The 8905-nt window shown below is 47.7% G+C and overlaps 1 long non-coding RNA gene across 1 annotated transcript; it reads right to left on the reverse strand.

Moving 5' to 3' along the window:
- Positions 1-4233: 4233 nt before the first annotated feature.
- LOC145520238 (uncharacterized) lies at positions 4234-8189 on the reverse strand. Its single transcript, XR_014064334.1, has 2 exons — positions 7990-8189; positions 4234-6695 (listed from the first exon to the last, which is right to left on the reverse strand). It is a non-coding gene; the product is annotated as an uncharacterized LOC145520238 (long non-coding RNA).
- Positions 8190-8905: the final 716 nt, after the last annotated feature.

Here is an 8905-nt window from a genome sequence, read left to right on the forward strand (position 1 = left end):
CATTTTGGTCTGATGCATGAGCACAGGGAGAATCTGGCAGAGGCTGGCTGAGAAGGCAAGCCCCACCTTTGCTGTTCTTTGTGGTTTTTTCTTTAAACTTTTCTTATTTTTTAATTGAAGGATAATTGCTTTACAGAATTTTGTTTTCTGCATGTCCTTCAGCCCCTACACCTTTCAGGTCTTCAGAGCTAGACGAGGAAGGGGCCGTTTAGGCACTTGGCTGCCCTGAGGAGTGGGTGTGAGGTCAGGGGTGCTAAGGGAGGGCGCCCTCCGTTCCCACCACTGCCGTTCCTGCTGAGCGGGGCAGCCCCAGAGCCCCTCCACGGACAGGCAGTGCCGACAGTCGTCCGCCTGCCGAGAACAGAGCCTGGAGCCGCGTGTGCAGGAAGTCCCTGTCCAGCCCGCATCCCACACCGACACGGAGGGTCCTCGAAGCCCACACAGGAGCTTCTCTACGCACAGCCTTCGTACCTGTGTCCACGTGCTCTGGTCAATACTGTCACGACCTTGAAATTCTTAACTATGGAATAGTTCATCCTTACACGTCCCTTTTATGAGTGAAGTCGGATGGACCCCAGGGTGTGCTGTGAGCAGAGCAGATACGCACACACGGGTCCCAGGGGTGACCAGGCTGCACGAGGGGACAAGGTGGGCACAAAGACCCCCCAGTGAGTGAAGGTGGTGACCGCATCAGGAAGCCACGCTTGCTTTGACCCAGAACTGAGCTCCAACACAGAGTGGAGGCAATGGCGTGCTAAAGAGTCGACCACACCCTCCCCTCTGTGAATGACCTCTGCCCCGGCCTGATCCTTCCAGGATGGGTTCAGGAGGCTGAAGTTCGGCCGGTCACCAGAAGACACCAAGGGGAGAGTGGGCCGTGGGACGGGGGGCGGAGGGTGCAAACTCCAGGACTGGGGGCAACGGCCCTCAGTTCCCTCCCTGTGCCAGGCTTCTGAAGCGTCTACATGAACTGTGTCAGTAATAACCCGCACTAGTATTTTCTCGTTTCTTTCATGCTTTCTTAAAGGAACACGTTTGTCTGTGGCTTGGTTTCCCTACAGGAAGGGAAGTCGTATAGACTCCCCATCTTCTGTGGCTTTAGGCAGGGGCCGCGGGAGGGAGAGTTAGGGGTGGTGCAGGCAGAGGGGCTTCAACTGAAATACGGTGGGGACCGAGCAACTTGCAGGGGCTTCTCACCTGCACCTCCCACCGGAGCTGGGCCTGGAATCCCCTGCAGGCCTGAGCAATTCAAAGCTTCTCCCTCCCCTCTGCTCCCCTCTCTTCCCCTCAAAAAGCTGACTCCTGGACCAGCCCACAACACCCCCAAATCCCCCATCACCCACAGCCCCACACAGGCCCTCCCTCACAGAAGTGGGACGACCTGCATGGTGGCAGGGATGGTGTGCTACCCCAGAGCTTGGGGTCTCAGCTGACCATGAGCAATGGGGCTGGTGCGTTACACAGCCTCCCAGCCCAGGGAGCTGACAGCAGCCACAAGCCACGACCTGACGCGGGGGTGGGGTGGGGTGGGGATGTGAGCTGTCTGAGGTCCCATCCTGTCCCCACGACAGCGGCCAGGCCTCACCTGACACCGTGACTGCCCTGCACGGACACACAGGACAGCAGCAGTCACGGGGACAGGACAGCCAGCTGCCTCCGCCGCAGGCTCCACTCTGAATGCAGCGGTCCCATAGCTGTACCAGCCCCGCCTGCGTGCCGCTCTGCTTGGCTACCAGGGCTCAGGGACCCTGCGTGAGTCGGTGAAGGCAGAGCTCCAGAGGCCAAGCCTGTCTTCAGCCGCCAGACCCACCCTGGTTGCCAGATTCATGAGCACAACTGGTATCTGAAGCCTTTGGGAGAATGACACCACAGACTCTGACCTCAGAGCTCAGACTCCTGAAAACTTACTAAACAGGTTGCTTTTAGTCTTTTTTTAAGTAGGAGGTTGGCAGGAAGGAGGGAGTGGAATGACTTCCGTGGTGGTGCAGTGGTTAAAATCCACCTACCAACGCAGGAGACATGGGTTCAATCCCTGATCTGGGAAGATCCAGCCTGCCATGGAGCAACTAAGCCCATGCACAACTACTGCAGCCATGAAATTAAGACACTTTCTCCTTAGAAGAAAAGTTATGACCAACCTAGACAGCATATTAAAAAGCAGAGACGTTACTTCACCAACAAAGGTCCATCTAGTCAAGGCTATGGTTTTTACAGTAGTCATGTATGGATGTGAGAGTTGGACTATAAAGAAAGCTGAGGGCCGAAGATTTGATGCTTTTGAACTGTGGTGTTGAAGAAGACTCTTGAGAGTCCTGTGGCCTTCAAGGCGATCGAACCAGTCCATCTGAAAGGAAATCACTCCTGAATATTTATTGGAAGGACTGATGCTGAAGCTGAAACTCCAACACTTTGGCCACCTGATGCAAAGAGGTGACTCCTTTGAAAAGACCCTGATGCTAGGAAAGATTGGAGGCAGGAGGAGAAGGGGATGACAGAGGATGAGATGGTTGGATGGCATCACTGACTCAATGGACATGAGTTTGAGTAAACTCCGGGAGTTGGTGATGGACAGGAAGGCCTGGTGTGCTGCAGTCCATGGGGTCGCAAAGAGTCTGACATGACTGAGTAACTGAACTGAACTGATTCTTAAAGGTCTTATTCAGAAAATCAAAAGACAAGACACAATCTGGGAGACAAGTATTTGCAAAACTCACATGTGATGAAGGATTTGGACTCAAAATAGACAAAGACCTCTTGAACAACCCCATAAAAAATGAGTAAGGATCTGAACAGACAACCAGCCAAAAAAAGATATACAGATAGTCAAAAACAAAAACATGTTCAACATCATACACCATTAGGGAATTACAAATTAAAATCATGAGATATCACATCACATATTATTAGGACTGCTAAATTCTAAATATATGACAATACCAATTACTGGAGGCTGAGGAACAAAAGGAAAGTCCCCTCACTGCTGATGGGACGCATGCACAGCCACTTTGTAAAACAGTTGGGCAGTTTTCTCCGAAGCTAAACAAACCTCACCTTGGGATCCAACAATCGCTATCTCCAGTATTTAAGAAACTGCTTTGAAAAATCCATGCCCAAATGCAAACAAAGATGAACTTCTGCACAGCAGCACTATTCATAATAGTTAAAAACTTGAAGGCAAGTAGAGCTGGCCACCCCAAAATAAGCCTCTCTGGTGTGAGGATTATTCACGTCGAATTCAAGGGGGAAAAAAAAGAGGACTCTCAGTCAACTAAGTAGCAATTGCCTTTTGTGAAGGACATTTACAACAGAGAAATCTCTGCATTTAAGGGTTGCCCCTGTTTGCACCAGAAATAGAAGGATAATTAACTCAAGTAACTTATCAATGGAAAGGTCCCACCTTAAATCTACCAACAATCATCCTTCTTTATTGTGTCTTGCATGATAACCTTCCATAACCAGCTTCTCCCATTCCCCAAGGTCTTACTTCTGTCTTCAGCTGAAGATGGTATTTAAGGTGATGGCTTAGGACATTTCAGGGAGTGACTCACTTTTCTTTGGTAGCTCCCCTGTATACAGTAGGCATTTGTTGTTTTAGTCACTAAGTCATGTTCAACTCTGGGATCCCATGGACTGTAGCCCCGCAGGCTCCTCTGTCTATGGGATTCCCCAGGCAAGAATACTGGAGTGGGTTGCCAACTCCTTCTCCAGGGGATCTTCACAACCCAGGGATCAAACCCGTCTCTCCTGTTTTGCAGGTGGATTCTTTACCACTAAGCCACCAGGGAAGCAGAGAGGAGGTATGCTTCTGTTTTTTCTCCTGGTGATTTGTCTTTTATTGTGGAAGGGCAGAATGAAAATTGTTGTTCCTCCCATACACATGCGATGGAGTATTACTCAGCAGTAGAAAGACATGTACCACCAACCCTCAAAAGGCATGGTTAAATCTCACGTGCATATTACTCAGTGAAAGAACGCAGTCTGAAGAGACAGCGGGCAGCCTGACCTCATTGATGAGGGATGGGCTCGGTTTGGTAGGTCCTCCTGTTTCCTGGATCTCAGAGGGAGCAGGCTCCAGGGGGCCGTGGAGCAGATATGTGGAGTTCTGCTGCAGATAAGAAATTCAAACTGAAATAGAGATGAATATCTTATGACTTCTCCAAAATAGTTACAGAACAATCAACTGGAAACCATATGAAATGAAATGACTGTAAACACAAACTGTCAAACTTACACAAAATTCACTCAGATTTATTAACAGACATTTAAAATGCAAAACAATCAAAATTACATGTATATATAAGAAAATATACATGACCTTGGCTTTGGTCTGCAGATCATGAGCTTTGAGTTTTAACACAGAAAACGTCAATATACAAAAGAAAAAAATATGTGGACTTTATAAAATTAAAGTTTTCTCCCCTGAAAGACCTTATTCAGAAAGTCTAAAGACAAGCCACAAACTGGGAGAAAAATATTTGCAAACACATATCTAATAAAGGATTTGGACCTACAATAGACAAAGGCCTCTAAAACAGCCCCAGTTTAAAAAAAAAAAATGGGTAAGGATCTAACCAGAAACACCTGGCCAAACGGGATATGCAGATGCTAAATATCATACAAAAATTATACAAAAGTATCATACTACTAGGGAATAACATTTAAAATCATGAGTTAACACACCGCACCTATTAGCACCGCTGTGCTCCGAATATATGACAGTAGCGATTGCTGGAGGATGAGGAACAACAGAAGCTCTCCTTCACTGCTGGTGGTGTTGCAGGAAGGGGGACCCCTTCCAGGCCCCAAAACTGGGCTCTTGTCTAACACTCGGAAATGAATTGTCCGAGGAGACACACGTGCTGACAAAGAAAGAGACTTTATTGGGAAGGGCGCCCGGATGGAGAGCAGTAGGGGAAGGGAACCCAGGTTTTATGGTGATGGGATTAGTTTCCGGGTTGTCTTTAGCCAATCATTCTGACTCAGAGTCCTGCCTGGTGGTGCTGAAGGAGGAAAGTAGGCCGAACAGATTCCGTCTTGAAAATCAGTCTCTGTCTTGAAACCCCTGTGAACTTTGGACTATATGCTTGGGTGCTCACCCGATGGACACTAAATTATGTGCCCAGTATCCATGGAGATGACGTATCAATTGGAAAAGTGACCCCCGGATAAAAGGCCTTCAGGACTCGTACCAAGACATCCTGTCACCAAGGGAGTGTACTAATTTACCCCAAAGCAAAACAAATTATCTGTACAATATCTATTGATATATGTTACCCTGTTTATCCAACTAAGACTTACTGCATATACATCATAGCTACCCTTGATTATATCTCTCCTTTACACTATCCAGACTAGTTTCAAGGAATCTGGGGATGTGAGTTTGGGCACGTACACTTATGGTATATAAGGTTGTCACAAAAACTGGTCGGGGTCCTTGGCTAAGAGGAGACTCTGCCTTGGACCCACCCATGTAATAAATTGCTCTTCAGTATTTGCGTTGTCCTTCTGAAAGAGTTTGCTTCCCGGAGAGCGTGGCTACAACAGTGCACACCCTGTTCAGCCAAGATGGATGCCAGAGAGGATTCTGGGAGGTGGTTGGACATATGGTGTCTCCTTTTGACCTTTCCCAAACTCTTTCAGTTGGTGGTGGCTCATGAGTTCTGTGTTCCTTACCAGGACCTCCTGTCGTAAAACAACTCATGCAAATGGTTACCATGGTGCCTGGGCAGGGTGGGCGGTCTCAGTCAGTGTGCTTCCCCTAACGGTGGGATGCCTGTACAGCCACTTTGTAAGACAGCTGGGCAGTTTTTTCCACAGCTAAACAAGTCTCACCTTGGGATGCTCAGTATTTAGTCAACTGCTTTGAAAACCTATCTCCAAATTCAAACAAGGATGAAATTATGCACAGCAGCACTATTCATAATAGCTACAAACTTGAACAAATAAGGATATCCTTCAATAGATGAATGCACAAGCAAAGTGGGAAACATCCATGTCAAGGCAAACAGAATATGCCGCCCCAAGATATGCCTTTCCGGCATAAGGAATATTTCAGTCTTATTAAAAAAAAAGAAAAGAAAAAAAAACAGGAATCTCAGAAAACTGTATGGAGATGAAGGACATTTACCATAGAAAAATTTCCATATTTAATGGCTATCCCTCTTTGCACCAGAAATAGAAGGATGATTAAATCTCAAGTAGCTCTTTTCAATGGTGGAGCCCTGACTTAAATCTGCAAATAATCATACATTTCTTTACTGTGTTTCGCATGATAACCTCCCCCAAGGACTTTCTCCTATTGTTTTTATCTGAAGATAGTATTTTAAATAATGGCCTTGGACGTTACAGGGAGTACCTCACTTTTTCTGGGTAGCTCTTGTATATACAGGAGGTATGTGCTTAGTCGCTCAGTCATGTCCGACTCTTTGCAACTCCGTGGACTGTAACCCGCCAGGCTCCTCTCCTCCGTCCAGGGGGGCTCTCCAGGCAAGAATACTGGAGTGCGTTGCTGTGCCCTCCTCCAGGGGATCTTCCCAACCCAGGGATCAAACTCAGGTCTCCCGCATTGCAGGTGGATTCTTTACCATCGGAGCCGCCAGGAAAACACATATAGGAGATATACAGGTTATTAAACTTCTGTTTTTCTCCTGGTAATCTGTTTCTTCTTTTTTACAGGGAAAGTCTCTACCAAGAATCTGGAAGGGTAGAAGGAAAATTGTTTTTCTTTACAAGCATATGCAATGGAACACTGCTTAGCAATACAAAGGAATAAACCATCAACTCATACACTGTTAGTGAAAGAATCCAGTGTAAAGAAGCTGCACACACTATTGAACTCAACGAGGCAGCAGTTGTAACCAGGGAGGGTTAATTTTAAATTTACACTGGATCTGCTTCTATGACTTTAACCCTTTTTTATTATAATAAATATACATAATGGCCTGCCTCTGGGAGATAATCTGAGCCCCCTATGAAGGACTGTAAGGAAGTGAGACTAACACATCCCCCTGCCTGAGGCTTGCCATTCTAGGAGACATCTGCAAGGATTGAAAAGTCTTCTTGCTTTGTTTCCTCACCTCCCTCCATTTCTGATCCATAAAAAAGCATGGCCACCAGGCCCTGACAAGACGGATATTTTGAGGCACTAGCCTGCGGTCTTCTCAGTCAGCTGGCTCCCCAATTAAAGTCTCTTCATTGCCTCAACACCTAGTCTCTTGGATTCATTGGCCTGTTGTGCGACGAGCAGAGTGAGCTTGGACTTGGTAAGACAGTGAGCAGGGCATGAAGCGGGATCTTAATTCCCTGCCCAAGAACTGAACCTGGCCAGCCTGGATGAAAGCCAGGGATCCTAGACACCAGAGCAGCAAGGGCTACGGGCTAGAAGATATTTTCCCTTGAGTCTTTGTCCCAGAGAAAAAATGCATTTATCCCGGAGGCAGAGACTGTAAATGCAAGTATAAAATTCATTATTATAGACATAGCATAACAACAAGTGGGAGAGCACAGAGAGAAACCATTTGTTTAGTTGAGACAGAAGCAAGGCAGAGACGCACATCCGGAGAGAAAGTGTGTGGGCAGCCCCCCTGGTGAGGAGGAGCGCAGTAAAGAGGCGGTTAAGTCATTCATACAGGTCGGATCTTCCGGGTCTTTGTCTTCCTTCAGACAGTTACCTGGTTTCTTTTTCAACCTGATCTACGCTGGGACCCTCCCCTTGGTGTGCACACACCCCTCGGCCAAAATGGACCTCAAAGTGAAGGGAGGCGCCAGACTCATTCTGACCTGGCACTGTCCCCAGACTTTCAACCCACAAAGAGCCTTCCTGTGCATGTGGAGTGTCTCCTTTGTCCCGAAGGAGGGGGAACAGCGATTCCTGACTCCTTTTCTCACACAGGGTTTTGCCCCTCTTTGTCCTTGCCTTGACTATTACCTTGACTATTGCCATGACTGTTACTTTAAGGTGTTTCCAAGAGACAAACCCTGGCTATTTACCCTGTTTCTGTTGTTACTGCCATTTCAGAGGGCAAACAGGAGGTTGATTGTAAATGCCGTAACCGGGGTCCAGCTGTCCCTTGTCTCAGGAAATGCTAACTGTTGTGAGTATCCAGCTGAAGCCCACTTCCTCATCCCCCGTGAAATGCAAACAGGAGGCCAGTTGCTAGTGTCTAACCTGGAGCCCAGCTATCTCCTACATCAGTGTGACCCCATTTATGACATCCTGGATGAGGCAAAGCTACACAGATAATAAGTAGAGCATGGGGTGGGGGTTTAAAGGATTCCATGTGATACTTTAGAATGGATACCTGTCACTATGCATTTGTCTGAGCCTGCAGATGTGTATAGCCCAAGGGGTTGATTATAATCTATTTGACTTTAGTTATTTTGGGTGTAGGAGTGGAACACACAATGGGACACCGCATCTGACTGTAGTAGAACTACATAGAAAAACCTCACTGTGCGGGATGAGGCAAAAGGCGCTGACAACTGTGGGAAAGAGCAGAATCTGTAGACTAAAGGCAAAACGGAGCTTTCATAAACAGTGGGCTTGATTTTACAGAGGTCTCTCCAGGGTGTGGCAGCTGAGAATGCTCAAACCTCTGAACATGCCATCTGGAAAGGAGCAGCACACAGAGAAACGGCGGAGGGTGGGCACCGGGTTCCTCACTGTAGGACTGACAGCTACACATAAAGGGAGAGAGGGCCTCTGCCCTGGTGACCCTGGGTCTGGGCTTCCTGGGAGGATGACGTGGGGAGCTGACTGGCCGGGGAAACGCACAGACCTCTGCACTGGGAATGCCCTGCACACGTAGGAACCTCACGCCCCGTGTTTCCCCCATACTCGCTGGAAACACTGAGCCCTCCATGATCTGCGAGGTGCCGATTTTAAGACATTTTGACCCCAGGCAAG

Source organism: Giraffa tippelskirchi, chromosome 9 (assembly GCF_054371585.1).
Source record: "Giraffa tippelskirchi isolate mGirTip1 chromosome 9, T2T-mGirTip1v1.2.pri, whole genome shotgun sequence".
Classification (NCBI taxonomy): Eukaryota; Metazoa; Chordata; class Mammalia; order Artiodactyla; family Giraffidae; genus Giraffa; species Giraffa tippelskirchi.